Source organism: Peromyscus maniculatus, chromosome 1, assembly GCF_049852395.1.
Source record: "Peromyscus maniculatus bairdii isolate BWxNUB_F1_BW_parent chromosome 1, HU_Pman_BW_mat_3.1, whole genome shotgun sequence".
In the NCBI taxonomy this organism is placed as follows: Eukaryota; Metazoa; Chordata; class Mammalia; order Rodentia; family Cricetidae; genus Peromyscus; species Peromyscus maniculatus.
The window spans coordinates 189,455,300-189,472,337 of record NC_134852.1 but is presented as its reverse complement, the minus strand read 5'-3'; the positions used below and the strand labels follow the sequence as shown (position 1 = coordinate 189,472,337).

Here is a 17,038-nt window from a genome sequence, read left to right as displayed (position 1 = left end):
TGGAGAGGTGGAGGCAGGAGGATCAGGAGTTTAAGGTCATTCGCCACTACTAGTGAGTTCAAGTCTGTCTCAAGAGAACAAACAAAAAAGTGCATGTGGATGCCTGGCAGATCTGGGAGGTTCTTCACAAGTTCAAAACCAGCCTGGATTGCAGAGAGAGCCCCTATCTTAAAACAATAACCATCAGACCCACCTTTGTTTAGTGTTTCTTTGGCAAGGGCAGTATCTGCAGCATAAGGATGACTCAACCTCGAGATCCTCCTGTCTAGGCCTCCATAGTTTTTTAATTATAGGCATGGCCCACCACACCCAGATCCAACGTGTTTTCAAAATTCCTGTTTAATGTAGAATTTTGCAATCAGCTCTTATCTGTTTAAGTCTAGTTTTGCTCGCTAAATACATTTGTACTATTATGTACATGGCCTGGATAAATAAATAAAAAAAATAATTACATACATAAAATAAAACACATAAGTTTATTTGGCCTCCAATTTCTGAAATATGCATTTTTATTTTTATTTATTTATATGAGACATGGTCTCATCATGCAGCCCTGACTAGCCTGGAATTCACTGTGTAGACTAAGCTGGCCTTGAACTCACAAACATTTGCCTGCCTCTGTCTCCTGGGATTAAAGGCTGTACCCACATACAAGGCTATTTTTATCCTTTTTTGTGTGGTTACATGTATGTGTGCAGAGGCCTGAGGTCAACTTTGGGGGCTTCTTCTATTGTTCTTCACGTTATTGTTTTGAGATCCAGTCTCTCCATGACCCCAGAGCTTGTTGGTGGCCTAAACTAGCTGGCCAGTGAGCTCCAGGGATCTGCCTCTCCATGTGTGGCATCATCTTCCTGTCCCGTCACCCCCCCCTCCATTTCCTATGCTAGGATCGCAGGTGCCATGGGCACACCTGGCTTCTATGTGGGCAGTACAGGTCTGAACTCAGGTTTAGTGGTACATATAGGCCCCTAGAAACATGGTTTTATGAAATATTTTAGGGCATTATAATTTGTATCCCTTCTCATGGAAAGAGGAGTAGGCCTACCCTGGAAAGGAAAATAAGCAGTTTAATCAGGGTATCTAATATTTAACGTACTATTTTTTGTTTCATGTACCATATATGTAAGCCTACCTATATTGTGTGTTTCTCTTTTAAGCAGTTAACCATGTTGGATATAGACGAACACAAAATCCATTTAGCTTTGTGATTTATACTAAAGAGAATTCCAATTTATTGTTGTTGTTTTGTATGTCTGGCCTTGAACATGAACAAAAGATAATCTTGATCTTGATTTCCCTGCATCTCCTGAAAGCTACCATGATCAGCTTTTCTCTTGTTGGTTTGTTTTCTCTCTCTCTCTCTCTCTCTTTTTTTTTTTTTTTTGGTTTTTCGAGACAGGGTTTCTCTGTAGCTTTGGAGCCTGTCCTGGAACTCACTCTGTAGCCCAGGCTGGCTTCGAACTTACAGAGATCCACCTGGCTCTGCCTCCCAAGTGCTGGGATTAAAGGTGTGTGCCACCACCGCCCAGCTTCTTCTTTTGTTTTAATTAAAAAAATTATTTATTTGTAATGTGTATAAGCATTTTGCCTGCCTGCATATTTGTGCACTACATGCAGGCAGTGTCCCCAGAGGCCAGAAGGGCATCGATCTCCTGCTACTGGGGTCACAGATAGTTGTAAGCTACCCTGTGGGTGATGGGAATCAAACCTGGGTCCTCTGGGTGAGCAGCTAGCTCTTCACAGCTGAGCCACCTCTCCGGCTTCTTTCTGTTGGCTTGCCGTCACCCCCTCTCCTCCTTTTAAGACAGGATCTTGCTCTGTAGCCCTGGATGGCATGTAACTCACTAGGTAGGTAGGACAGGTTGTTTTCCATCTTGCTGAAACGCCCTTGCCTCATTTCCTTAACATTGAGATTATAGGTGTGGTTCTCACTCTGTAGTCTAGGCTGGTCCACATAGCCCACAATGTCCTTTAATGGGTGACAATTCTCTTGCCACAGACTTCCAAGTGTTAAGATCTACAGGGGTGATCCATTATACCCTACTTTAGAATTTGAATTTTACCCTAAATATAGTTCTATTGATAACAAATCCTATTTATATTAGTTTTACTATTTCAAAACTGGATTTTATATTTATAAATATAATTTTATTAATTAAATTTATACATTTATTTTACATCCTAACCTGTTTCCCCTCCCTCCTCTCCTCCCATTCCTGCCCCCTTTTATTTATATTTTTATGGAAAGTCAATTTCCTGTCTGTTTAAAAAAACCCTTACTAGTAGAGAACAAATTCTGTTTTGGGGACTGTGGGTGTACACCAATAATAAGGCTTTATTAAACACGCCCGAGGCCCTGGATTTTGCTCCTTAGCAACATTAAGAAAAAGAGAGAGGGGCTAGAGAGAAGGCCCAGCGGTTAAGAGCACTCTTCTTCCAGAGGACCCGGGTTCAATTCCCAACACCCACATGGCAGCTCACAGTTATCTGTAACTTCAGTTCCAGGGTACCTGCCATCCTCATGAAGGCAAAACCAATGCACAGAAATTCAAAAGAGAGAGAGAATGACACCCATTGTGAAAGACCGTAGCTCAGCAGAGGATAGTGCAGGTCACTAAGCCTGTTCAGTCCTCTGAACCCAGGTGGTGGAAGGAGAGAACTGATCGCTGCAAATTCTTCTCTGACCTCCAGACTTGAACTGTGGAGCATAAGCAACCCCTCCCCCCAGTTAACAAATGTTTTATAAAAGAAAAAGTTTGATTCGTTTGTAGGCTACTCTATAAAGCTGGGCGTTGTGGCTCACACCTGTAATCACAGCATTTAGGAAGCTGTGAGACAGGAGGATTGAGGTTCCAGGCCGACCTGGGTTACATATTTAGTTAGTGGTCAGCCTAAGTTATAGAGTGAAACCCTGTCTCAAAACCAAGAAATAAATAAAAACTCAAAAACCTCCAAATCAAAAAAGAGAGCAATAGATATAGCTAAAAAGTCTAAAAAAAAAAAAAAAAGTAAAAGCTTCATTTTATATTAGTATAAGCCAAAAATCATGATTGATACAATTTATAAAATAAATTATTGCATTTGAAATAGGTCACATATAGCCTGGTGACACATTGAGCCTGGATTTCAATATTGTCTGTCAACTTTGTTTTCTATGGCTCTTGCATTTTCCAGTAAGACTCAAGCTCTTTGGAACTACAATTTACTCTTTGATTTTGAAGAAAAAAAAGTCATATTTGTTAGAAACTTGAGCTAGGCATAGTAACACACTCCTGTGATCTCAGTACTTGGGAGGCTGAAACAGGAGAATTATCATGAATTCAGTCTTTTTGGACTGAATGAGTGCAAGACCAGACCAGCCAGGCCTACACTGAAAGATCCTGTCTCAGAAATCTACAGGGCGAGTCTGGTAGAATACTTGCCTGACATGAACTAAACAATACATTTGATCCTTAGCATCATTTGAAAACAGACAGATTACGCACACGTGTTATCCCAATACCCACCTCAGTAGATAGACAGGAAGGAGGTCAGAAGTTCAGGGTCATCCTCGCCACATAGGGAAGTTCAAGGCCTGTCAGTGTGAGACGCTGTCTCCAAAAATGGTTAGAAACTTGTCTGGGCACGTGCTGAACCAGAGCACCTGAGTTGAATCCCTGGGACCATCATGGTGGGCAGAAAGGTCTCTCTCACACTGACTGCCACAGCCAGCACTGCCACATGCACGCCGACCCACCACCGAACACAGTGCACATGTTTTCATACGTGGTTAAATTTGTGGTGAGGTAGTCAGTCAAGGGAGCAACCGGCATGACTGTAAACTTTGTTTTTTTGCCCTGTTGCTATGGTTTTATTACAAATTAATTAACTAAAAATATAAAAAGATTTTCCCTGCCTCAGGGGACAAGAATAAGAATTGACTCTGGGAGGTGGTGGCGTACCCATTTAATCTCAGCACGGGGGAGGCAGAGGCAGGTGGATCTCTGTGAGTTCCAGGACAGCCAGGTCTACACAGTAAAAACCTGTCTGAAAAGCCAAAATACGTACATACATACATACATACATACATACATACATACATACATACATACATACTTGGTTATGAACTATTTTAAATATATCCACAAGTTTAGAAAAATGTATGATTTAATATTCTTCTATCACACTTGTTTCTCCCCACCCCACCCCCCAGACAGGTTTCTCTGTGTAGCTTTGGAGCCTGTCCTAGATCTCACTCTGTAGACCAGGCTGGCCTCGAACTCACGAAGATCCACCTGCCTCTGCCTCCCAAGTGCTGGGATTAAAGGTGTGCACCACCACCACCCAGCTAGCACACTTGTTTTGAACTGTCTACCAAAAGAGGTAATGATGGTTTTTCAGAGAAACAGTGTAACATATTAAGGTGCCCTCCAAAGAACTGTCAATTAATTGCCAAGTTTGGTGGTAAACTGTGGGCTGAACCCTCATTTTTGTCTATGAAAAGTTCTTTGTTAATTCCTTCAGCAGATGTGCCCAGAGAATTCATAATGTAAATGGGTACTATAATAGCGAATTAACTGTAATTACCCTTTAGGAGGCCTGAAAATGTTTATGCTTAGCAAATGAAAAGGTACTCACACATGAAATACCGTACAATGATAATGTGGTAGTGTATGGAAAAGTCATTTGAATAGCATAAAAATACAAAGGAACTCACAAGTTTGTAGAAGACCCATGTGGGCTGCCATGTTACATGAATTTGGGGCCAGATATTCAAATTTCTAAAGGTCTTATAATATAAAACTCAGAGCCGGATATTGGGGTAAATGCTGAGAGATCAGAGAGACAAAGGAACAGGCCACTGCCACGTCTTACCTCTAGGACTCCTCAGCCTGAAAAGCCTTTAGTTTCTGTCTCCTCAAGCCTTATAGACCTTTCTCCACCCAGCCTTTAAAGGCATGTGTGCTTCTAAAGTACTGGGATTAAAGGTGTGCGCCACCACTGCCTGGCTCTGTTTCTCTCCTAGACTGAATCAATCTCATGTAGTCCAGGGTGGCTTTGAACTCACAGAGATCAGACAGATTTCTGCCTCCCAAGTGCTAGGATTCAAGGTGTGAGCCACCACTGTCTGGCATCCTTGTTTAATCTAGTGGCTTATACTGTCCTCTGATCTTCAGGCAAAGTTTATCAGGGCACACAATATATCACCACACTGCCATGTTAAAGAGAATGTCACGAAATGGGATATGGCTCTACCTTATGTAAATTAAGAGGAGAGAGGATCTTGGGTCTGGATTTAGATGAAAAGATGTAAAGACAGTTAACCTCTGTAACTCAAGTTGTAGGTCTGTTACATAACTGGAAAATGTGTTTGTCTGAGGATGTATGAAATAATGAAAAGGCCTTGAATTAATTCAGCAGTGGGAACACAATGGGAAGTAAAACCAAGTACAGTAAAGTGAAGTTTACTGATTGGCGGGACAATCATAATAAATGTTAACTTGGAACTGTGCACTTACAAGGAATTATAATAAAGGGTTTGACAGGGAGGCCAGGGCAAGCTTTTCTGAGGAACTGTCTAGACTACTGAGGCCTGAACAAGACCAACATTCGCTAGAAAAGAGTAGCAAGAGTACTCAGGCCTAAGAACAGCATGTGCAAATGCCCTGTGCCAGAAATGGCTTTGATAAATAAAAAGACATTGAAACAAAGAGAGATATTAGAGTGACTTGATCCCCAGACATCGAGTGACTGGTAATGAAGAGCTCCACAGGCCAGTGTTAGGATTTTGTCCTTAGGAGAGATGGACACTCACATAGAGGAGGGTAGGCTGACATGAGAAAGAGACCCACTGTGTAGGAAGTGGGGCTAGTTTATAGTTAGGTTTGTCCTGGAGATTCTGATCGGCATGTCCTAAGGAGCTGTCCTGAACTACTGTCTCTCCTTTCACACAGGGTCTTCTTATGTAGGGCAAGCTGGTCTTGATCCTCTCGCCTCAACCTCCCAACTATAAGCAAGTGCTACCTTGCCTGATTTGCTTCTCCTAAACTCTCCCCACCCTTCCCCACCTTTCTTCTTTCTTTCTTTCTTTCTTTCTTTCTTTCTTTCTTTCTTTCTTTCTTTCTTTCTTTCTTTCTTTCTTTCTTTCTTTCTTTCTTTCTTCCTTCCTTCCTTCCTTTCTTTCTTTCTTTCTTTCTTTCTTTCCTTCCTTTCCTTCCTTTCCTTTCCTTTCTTTCCTACCTTCTACCTTCCTCCTTCCTTCCTTCCTTCCTTCCTTCCTTCCTTCCTTCCTTCCTTCCTTCCTTCCTTCCTTTCTCTCGTTCTCTCAATCTCTCTCTCTCTCTCTCTCTCTCTCTCTCTCTCTCTCTCTCCCTCCCTCTCCCTCTCCCTCTCTCTCTCCCTCTCTCTCTCTCCCTCTCTCTCTCTCTCTCTCTCTCTGTTTTTTAAGACAGAATTTCACTATGTATCTCTGGCTGTCCTGGAACTCACTTTGAGCCAGACATGATAGTGTATGTCTTTAATACCAGCACTGAAGGAAGGAAGGAAAGAGGAGAGAGAGAGAGAGAGAGAGAGAGAGAGAGAGAGAGAGAGAGAGAGAGGAAGAAGAAGAAGAAGAGGAGGAGGAGGAGGAGGAGGAGGAGGAGGAGGAGGAGGAGAGGAGAAAGAAAGAAAGTGTCTTAAAGTTACTATTCATGGTGTGATGAAACACCACGACCAAAGCAACTTGGTGAGGGAGGAAAGGGTTTATTTTGTTCACAGTTCCATATAACGGTTCATCATCAAAAGCAATGAGGGCAAGAACTCACGCAGGGCAGGAACCTGGAGGCAAGAGCAATGAAGAGGTAATGGAGGGGAGCTGTTTACTGGCTTGTTCCTCATGACTTGCTTAGCCTGCTTTCTTATAGACCCAGGACCATCAGCCCAGGGATGGCACCACCCACAGTGGGCTGGGCTCTCCCCAGTCAATCATTAATTAATCATTAAGAAAATGCCTTACCGCTGAATCTTACAGAGGCATTTTCTCAATTGAGACTCCCTTTTCTCTGATGACTCTAGCTTGTGTTAATTTGACATCAAACTAGCTAGTACAGAAAGAAAATAATTACAGGGCAGCATATTATATTTTCCCTTCTGTAGCTTAACCCTGGAATGTCCATTTTATTTAGCTATTGTGATTTCTTTAGACAGAATTTTACTTTGTAGTCTAGGATGGCCTGAAACTCACTGTGTAGCCCAGACTGGTCTTGGATTCTCTGTGGTCCTCTTGCTTCAGTCTCTTTTGTATTTGGATTATAGGCTGGAATGCCAATTTTATGAGAAAATATATATGGAAAATAATTTTCCTTTTAAAACAGTCATGTGCTTCATAGAGCCACTCAAAATATGGTCTTGTAGACCCTAGAGTTTCCCCAGACCTTTTCCAGAGAATGTGTGAAGTCAGGCTATTTTCATAATAATAGGAAAGCATCGTTTGCATTTCCGCTGCATTAACATTTACACTAATGGCATAAGCAACTGCAGATAAAAATTCCTTGCACATTAGCATTGTTCAGAGCATTGGACCTACACTAATGGCATTTGTTTACCACAGTGTGCATGCATCAAACATTAGAGCCAAACAGTTTCCTTTACTGTTCAAGTTTAAGCAGTAAAAAAAGATTCATTTTGTTAGTCTTTACATTGGAACATTCATATTTCTCTTCTCTGTGTGATGAAATGGGTATGCTGTGTTCTTCTCCTGCATCTACAGCATGATAGCCAGGTGCAGTGGCATGCCCTTAGCCCACCTTGTCCCAGTGGCAAGGGAGATTGAAATAGGAAGATTGCTAGTTCTAGATCAGCTTGGTCTATATAACAACACTCTATTAAAGCAAACAACAACAACAACAAAATCCAAAACCAGATCAATAATAAACACAAATAGCCCAAATTGAAAATGGACAAAAGATCTGAACAGACATTTCTCTAATGATAGCAAACAAATGAAAATATGTCTATTATTTTTCATTAGCTATATACCATATGGATTAAAGTGTTTTTGTTTGTTTTCTATCTAGAATCCTTAGAACCCTTAGGATCCAGGAGTTTTGTTTGCTTGTTCTGGGTTTGGATTCTGGGTATTGAGCCTAGCACTTGATCTGGTGAGCTCTTCTCAGCACACAGGCTTTGTTTTAATGTGTATATTTGCCTGTGCTCTAGTTTCTTCCCTCCTGGGAAGTTCTTGACTCTGAATTGACTGGTAGCTGTTTGTGGCTCCTGGAATCTACTTTTAAGGTTTGCTATTTCCACAACCCTCTGTTAATATTACACCTTCACAGGCATTCAGAGTGGCCCTTCACAGAGGCAGCTAGATTCTCTGACGGAAGGGTTAAAGATGCCAGTGACCCTGAAATAGGAGGTGCCATGGAGAAGTGAAGACAGACTATTAAAGGGAGCAGATTGAGTTTAGAAGAACGCAGACTGCAGCCACATGCTACCCAGACCTCAAACAATTTGGAGATAATTGGCTGAAAAATTAGAAAAATCAGGCAACACTTTGGAAATGTTTTAAAAGTGAGCATTAAACATCACATGTGGGCTGGCAAGATGGCTCTGTGGGAGAATGCACTTGCCACCAAGCCTGACAGCCTGAGTTCCGTCCCCAGAACTTCCATGATGGAAGGAGAGAACTGAATCCTGCAGGTTGTCTTCTGACCTCTGCATGTGCACCTGGGTGCACACAAATTCATAAATCATTTTTCAAGTGTATACTCTGGAAACCAAAGTCAAATGTACTAATTTGTTATTTTCAGTCCCAGTTTGATATTGAGAGGGAGAAAACAGGAGCCTACAATTAGTAGGAGGGTTTGTCTGCCTGCCGACTTGCCCTCCCTCCCTCCCTCCCTCTCTCCCTCTTTCCTCCCTCTCTCCCTCCCTCTTTCCTCCCTCCTTCTCTCCCTCCCTCCCTTTCTCCCTCTTTCTTCCCTCTTTTTCTCCCTCTTTCCTCCCTTCCTTTTCCCCTCCCTCCCTCCCTCTCTTCCTCCCTTCCTCCCCTCCATCCCTCCTTCCTCCCTCTCTTCCTTTCTAGTTTTTTGTATATGGAAGTTTTGCCTTCATGTATGTATGTGTGCTATGTATGTGCAGTGCCTTAGGAGGCCAGAAGAGGCCACTGAATCCTGGAGTTACATTTAGTTGTTAGCCACCAAGTGGGTACTGGGAACCCAACCTGGGTCCTCTGCAAGAGAAGTAAATGCTCCTAACTGCTGAGCCATCCCTCCAGCTCTGAAGGGTTCTTCTTTAACCTGTCAGGTGTATCTATTTAAAAAAAAAAAAAAAAAAAAAACCACCTAGCCAACCTCATGCCAAATGGTGAATTTGGAAATGCCAAAAATTGAATTTTTCCCACAGAGCTAAAACAAGGATGTATGCTCTTGAAAACTTTAATCAACAGTGTGCTAGAGGCTCTAGTCAAGTAAGAAAGGAAGCAAAAGGTATCTGTGTTTGTATCAACTTGACACAGAGTCACCTGGGAAGAGAGAGCCTCAATGAGGAAATTGGTCTGTGGGCCCATCTGTGGACATTTTCTCAGTTTCCACTTGATGTGGGAGGGCTCATAGCCCACTGTGGGTGGTGCCACCCCTAACAGGTGGGCATAGGTTGTATAAGAAAGGCTGAGCAAGCCATAGAGAGAAAGCCAGTAAGCAGCACTCTTCTATGGTTCCCACTTCAGTTTGTGCCTCCAGGGATTTTATTTGAATTCATGCCTTGACATCCTTTGATGACGGATTATAACATGTAAAGTGAAGTACATACTTCCCTCCCCAAGTTGCTTTTGATCATTGCAGGGACAGGAGCGAACTAGGACAAATTGGTACTAGTCAGCTGTTGCTGAGACAGACCTAATCATGCTGTTTTTAGGGAGGATAGTGGGAGAATTTGAAGCTTTGGGCTAGAAAGAGCCATTGAATTCTCAGAATGTAATGAGCTGTTATGGAAGCTTGGAAGACAGGAATGTTGAGAGAGGTGCAGGTGACGGGGCCTGGCTTTCGAGGTTTCAGCCAGACAGCAGCTCTTCTCCATGTTTCCTGTGTTTCCTCTGGTTTGCGTTCTTCCCCTAACTTCCTTTAATGAGGACTGTGACTGGAATACGTAAGTCAAATAAACCCTCCCCTCCCCAAGTTGCCTTTGGTCAGTATTTTATCATTGCAACAGACAAGCAGACTATTACAGCATCCATACTGGAAAGGAAGAAGAAAAACTCTTTTATTTGCTGATGAAATGATCTTGTGTTTAGAACATTTCCAAGGAGGTGACTCTCCTTTGAGTGTGTCTTACTTTTTGCTGCTCTCTGTTCAGGAAAGCACAGGCTAGAGCTGTGGGGTGTGCCTTTCTTTCTGGGAACCTCTCTCTTAGCCTTTGTGTTTAAACTATGTATTAAAAAATCTTTACTGAGGCCTGGCATAGTGGTACTCAGGAAACCCAGGCAGGTAGATTTCTGTGAGTTCAAGCCTGGCCTGGTCTATATAGTAAGACCCTGTCTCAAAACAAAACACCATGAAAACTTTAATGAAAAAGATTTTAAGGTATCACACAAAACAAATATTAGAACCAAAATGCAATTTTAACAAGGTTATAGGATGTAAGATCAATATGGAAGATTTATTGTATTTTTGTACATTAGCAGTGGCCAATCTGGTAATAAAAGCAAGAAAAAGTAATTTCATTTATAAAAACATCAAAAGGCTCAAAACAGGTCTGGAGATATAGCCAACTGGTAAAAATACTTACCTAACACGTACAATGGCCCAGGTTCAATCCCTAGCACCACATGAACTCGGTGTGGTAGTGGATGATGGTAATCCCAGCACTGAGGAGTTGAGGCTGGAAAAAGTTAAAAGTTAGCCTCTGCTACATAGTATGGTCAAGGTAGGCTGGGCTACATGAGATCCTTTCTCAGAAAAACAGCAACATTGGGCTGGCAAGATGGCTCAGTGGGTAGAAATACTAGCTACACAGCTCCATAGGTTCAATCCCTGGATCCTATGGTGGAAGAAGAGAACTAATTCTTTAAAAGTTGCCCTCTGACCTCCATGGATCCATACTCATACACTTACATGTCAAATGTACATATAATGAAGATGATAAAATAAAAACAAAATACAAAGGAATCATTTTAACAAAAGAAGTAAATAACATCTGAAAACCAAGAAATTAAAAATCCAGTAACTGAAAAATTGGAAGAGTTCACCAGAAAACTGAATATCATTGTGTCTGTCTGTCTGTCTGTCTGTCTATCTATCTCTCTCTCTCTCTCTACTATATATATTGACATCTGCTTAATATTTTAAAGCTAGTAATACTCCCTAAACTGATCTATAATTTAGGGCAATTACTGTTGAAATTTTGTCTTGTAGAAAGTGACAAATGATCCTAAAGGTCTCACAGCAATCTTGTTAGTCTAGAAGAGGCAGAGGATTCCTGTAGAAGAAGAACCAGGACTGACAAGGACGACTCAGTGGGGAAAGGTGCTTGCTGTTAATTCTGACTGCCTGAGTCTGATCCCCAGAACCGACTTGGTGCAAGGGGGCTCCAACTTCTCAGAGTTGTCCTCTGATAGTCACACATATATCCTGGTATACGTGTGCCCCCAACTACAAAAACAAACAAACAAATGTAAAAAATAAATGAAAAAGGAAGAACCAAGTTAGAGAATTTACATCCCTGACCTAAAAATGCCTTTCTTTATCATGGTGTTTGGGATGGAATCCAGGGTTTCATGCACGTTAGGCAACATCCTACCACTGAGCTGGATCTCCAGCCTCGTGTTCATTATTTGTTTAAGACAGAATTCCTGTTGACCATGCTGGCCGGGAACTCTCCTCTCCTTATTTGTCTTTCTTTATTTTGGCTTCCAACTCTATGTAGCCAAGGCTGACTTTAAACTTCTGATCTTGCCTCCACCTGAGTGCTGATAAGTAAACAGGCAGGGGCCCCCACAGCCAGTTTACTTGATGATGGGTATTGAAGCCAAAGCTTTGCGCATGCTAGGAACACTATGAACTGAGCTACATCCCCTCCCATATTTCCTACTTTTATTTTATAACTTAAAACACTTATTGTATCTTATTTACTCTGTGTGTGTGGGGGGGTCTGGGTAGGTGCGAGTACCTTGGCACCTGTGTGGAGGTCAGAGGACAACTTTTAAGAGTTGGTTCTCTCCCTTGGTGATGTGGGCCCTAGAGATCTTGAACTCAGGTTATGAAACTTGACAGCCATTGCCTTTCCCTGCCGAGCCATCTCAGCGGCACTCACTTCCTGGTTTGAAAAGCTCTAGAATGCTGCATTAGTCAAGATAGTATGGTAATAGTACAAAGGTAGGCATTTAGATTAGTGGGCCAGGAAGTCTATAAATACGTCCTGACATTCATAATGGTCAGTTTATTTACAACAAGGGCACCAAAATAATGCAATAGGGGAATGTATATATTTCCATCACAGCTGGATAGCCATATGCAAGCCTCACACCATGAACAAAAGTTAGCTAAAAATGGATCAAAGACCAAAATGTAAGAGCTGAAACTGTAAAATTCTTAGAAGAAAGCATAAGCGTAAGTGCCCAGGACCTGGGGCTAGACTGTGTTTTCTTACCTATAACAGCACCAGTGACAGAAAGAACAAACTGGACTTACTCAAAATTAACAGCTCTTATGCCGGCATGGAAGTATTTTAGTCAGATGTTTTTGTGTCTATGAGGAATACCTGAGAGAGTCTAGATGTGGTGATCCATGGCTGTAATCCCAGCACTTGGATTACCTCCTCAGGTAAGAGGAGCAAGTATTCAGATATGGATCACCACACCTAGTCTTTGTAGTGCTTTTTTTTTTTTTTTTTTTTTTTTTTACAATTTATTTTATTTTGTGTATATTTGTGTTTTGCCTGTATGTATGTAGGTATGTGTACCATGTGTGTACCCAGTGCTCACAGAGGTCAGAAGAGCATTGGATCCCCTAGAACTGGAATTACAGATGGTTATGAGCCACCACGTTGGGTACTGGGTATCAAACCTTGGGTTCTCTGCAAGAGCAGGCAGTGCTCTTCACTGCTAAGCCATCTCTGTAGTCTCTATTTTTTAGGAGAGTACTTTGATAGTTGATTGTGTTGATATTGTGTTCCCCAATATATCCTGCACCCTAATAAATTTATCTGGGGTCAGAGAACAGAACAGCCACTAGACAGACATAGAGGCCAGAAAAGGTGGCACATAGACCTTTAATCCTAGCATTTTAGAGGCAGAAATCCATCTGGATCTCTGTGAGTTCAAAGCCACACTGGGAACAGCCAGGCATGGAGACTCACGCCTTTAATCCCAGGAAGTGATGTCGGGAAGCAGAAAAGTATATAAGGCATGAGGACCAGGAACTAGAGCTAGTTGAGCTTTTAGGCTTTTAGCAGCAGTTCAGCTGAGACCCATTTGGATGAGAACTCAGAGGCTTCCAGTCTGAGGAAACAGGTGCAGCTGAGGAATTAGCAAGGTGAGGTGGCTGTGGCTTGTTCTGCTTCTCTGACCTTCCAGCGTTGACCCCAATACCTGGCTTCAGGTTTGATTTTATTAATAAGACCATTTAAGATTTATGCTACAGTTGATACATAATTGACTCAACATTTCCAATAATAGTAATGGTAACAATACCTTACATACATAGAGTGTTTAAGAAAAAATGTATATTCTCACAGTTTTATCCTTAGATCTGTAATTGAGGAGACCAGGCTTCTGAAATCCTCAATAGATTTTGAAGGTCAGACACAACAGAGTAACCTTATAATTTGATCTTCAGTGTGAACAGCTTTGAGCGTGAACAAGAGCGTCATCCAGTGTGGCGGTTTAACAGCACACTCTGCTGGGAAGGTCTGTGTATGCTACCCTGTCAGTAGCTGACTGTGGGCGTCTGGCTCTCGGGCTCTCTCTGCTCCGTGTACCCAGTGTCTCATGACATACAGTTTCTGTTTCTTTCTACTGTCAAAAATCCACTAGGAGATTACAACTCCAAACACACACACATCAAAAAAATTCCATAAAACCAACATTACTAGATTAACCCCAGTACAGTAATTGTAGGTGATTTTAGTACTCCACTTTCCCAATGGTCATGTCTTCCAGACAAAACAAAGCAAAACCAAAAAACTCCAAAACAAAACAAAAAACCAGAAATATCAGATTGAAATGGCATCATTGACCCAAAAGCCCTAACATGTCTCCAGTATATTCCACTCCAGCATTACAGAATACACCTTCTTTTCAGTCATCCATAAAAGTCTCTTTACGATGGACTTGTATTTTGAAGCTCTCAGCTTTTAAGAGATAGATCCTACCTGGTGGAAGTAGTTCTCGGGGGGCAAATGGTCCAGTGAAGATGATTCCTACCCCTAGTTCTGGCTGTGCTCTCTGCTTCCTGTCCACTAGTACGTGAGACATTTCTGCCACACACATGCTGTAAACTCTGCCATGCCTTCCCCGCCACGATTGACTAAAACTGGTGAAAATACGAGCCAAATAAACCTTTCCTCCCTAAAGTGGTTTCTGTTAGGTTATTTTGGTCACAATGATGCAGAAGCAGCTAACACAGAAAATTGGCCAGTCAATAACTATGACTAAACCTGACCATGTGGTTCATAAGCCTTTGGGATTGTTTGTTTTTGAACAGTTTGGTGATTCAGGCTAGAGAAGCCCTAGAATGATGTAAGAGCTTAATAGGCCTCTGGTTATTTTCTGTCTCTATCTGCTGAGAGTGCTTTAGACAAAGGGATCTCAGAGCAGTGAGCTGTGTTTGGTGCTGTTTCCAGTCAAGGCAACAAGGCCCTTTAGGAGAAGTCTTGAGCCCTAACTGCGGCAGGAAAAGTACCTGAGCCTCGGATATCAGTTCAAGGGAAGTTGTTCAAGTTGGTTATTTGACATACATCTGCAATCCCCAAATCTAGGAAGGATGCCGCTAAGGACAGCTTGAGCTGTATAGTGAGTTTAAGACCGTGGATGCACGTTAAGAGAAGTGTTCAGAAGACGATGGAGGTAGGCTGGCAAGATGGGTCAGAGTGGGCAAGCCTGACAACTGAGTTCCATCCTCGAGAACTGTGATGTGAAAGAGAGAACCAAGTCAGCCGAGTTTGTTCTTTGACTTTGGCATGCATGCCCAGGCATGTCAGTGCCCATCTCTACAGAACACACTAAAGGAATTTAGTAAGATCTTTAAAACACGTTTGGTGGCACTTACCTATAATCTCAGCACTGGAATAATAGAGGCAGGAGGATCAGGAATTCAAGGACTGTTTCAATTATGTAGTGAGTTTGTGGCTAACCTGGGCTACTTGAGACCTCATATCAAAAAACCAAACCAAATGCTGGGAGGTGGTGGCTCATACCTTTAATCCCAGCACTCAGAGACAGAGCCAGGTGGATCTCTGAGAGTTCGAGGCCAGCCTGGTCTACAGAGCAAGATCCAGGACAGGCACCAAAACAACACAGAGAAACCCTGTCTAGAAAAAGCCAAAAAAACAAAACAAAACAAAACAAAAACAAACAAACAAAAACCCCCCAAAATAATACCTTCTTAAAATGTCTTAATAAATATAATAAAATATATATATAAAATATATATTTGGCTCATGTATATGCTAGGAGAGTGCTGTACTACTGGGCTATGTCCCCAGCCCCTCTTGATTTTATTTATTTAATAATTCATTTGTGTGTGTGTGTGTGTGTGTGTGTGTGTGTGTGTGTGTGTGTGTGTTAGTGTTAACATATATAAATGTTTGGGCAGGTACAGAGCAGGCCAGAGGATAGGATCCTCTGGAGCTGGAGTTCCAGGAGGTTGTGAGACAAGATGACTCAACAGGACATGGATTCACCAATTAGACTAGGCCAGCAAGCCCCAGGAATCCTCCCATGTCTACTACCCCAGCAATGGGATTACAAGCATACCCCATCATGCCTAGTTTTTTCGATGGGTACTTCAAACAGAGAAGCAAGTGATCTTAGCTGTTGAGCCATCTCTTCAGCATCTGTTTATCATCCCTAAGCCTGAGTTTCCTTAAAACAAACAAACAAATGGGAGTGGGGAGATGGCTCAGAAGTTAGAGGTGCTTGCCGCTAAACCTGATGATCTGAGTTCTGTGGTGATATTGTGTTCCCCAAAATATTGTGTACTCTAATAAATTTATCTGGGGTCAGAGAACAGACAGCCACTAGATACAAAGGCTAGAAAATGGTGGCACTCACACCTTTAATCCTAGCATTCCAGAGACAGAAATCCCTCTGGATCTCTGTGAGTTCAAGGCCACATTGGAAATAGCCAAGCATGGTGACACGCCTTTAATCCCAGAAAGCCAGCCTTTAATCCCAGGGAGTGGTGGTAGAAAGCAAAAAGATATATAAGGCGTGAGGACCAGAAACTAGAAGATTTTGGCTGGTTAAGCATTCAGGCTTTTGAGCAGTAATTCAGCTGAGACCCATTCCGGATGAGGACACAGAAGCTTCCAGTCTGAGGAGACAAGACCAGCTGAGGAATTGGCAAGGTGAGATAGCTGTGGCTCGTTCTGTCTCTCTGATCTACCAGCATGGACCCCAATAACTCGCCTCAGGTTTGATTTTATTAATAAGAACTTTTAAGATTCCTGCTACAGAGTTCAATCCCCAGGACTGTGCTAGAGGGAGAGAACTACACTCCTCTATCTACACACACACACACACACACACACACACACACACACACACACACACTAGACAAACAATAAATAAATGTTAAAAAAGAAAAAAGAAAACCCAAGCAAAAGAATGATAGTTTTTATTATTTAGGGGTATGTGAAGATTAACTCCTAAGTCAGTGGTTCTCAACCTTCCTAATGCTGTGATCCTTTAATACAGTTCCTCATGTGGTGACCCTCAATTATAAAATTATTTTAATTGCTATTTCATAACTTTGCTACTGTTACGAATTATAATATAAATATTATTGGAGATAGAGGTTTGCCAAAGGGGTTGTGACCCACAAGTTGAGAACCATTGCCCTAAAGCATAAGAAAAAAAATT

General features: G+C 42.0%; 1 protein-coding gene across 11 annotated transcripts in view; it reads left to right on the top strand.

The window, feature by feature from the left end:
• Window positions 1–17,038, top strand: part of Cpeb3 (cytoplasmic polyadenylation element binding protein 3) — a 188,642-nt gene that overhangs the window by 1,466 nt on the left and 170,138 nt on the right. The gene's annotated exons all lie outside the window — the stretch shown is intronic.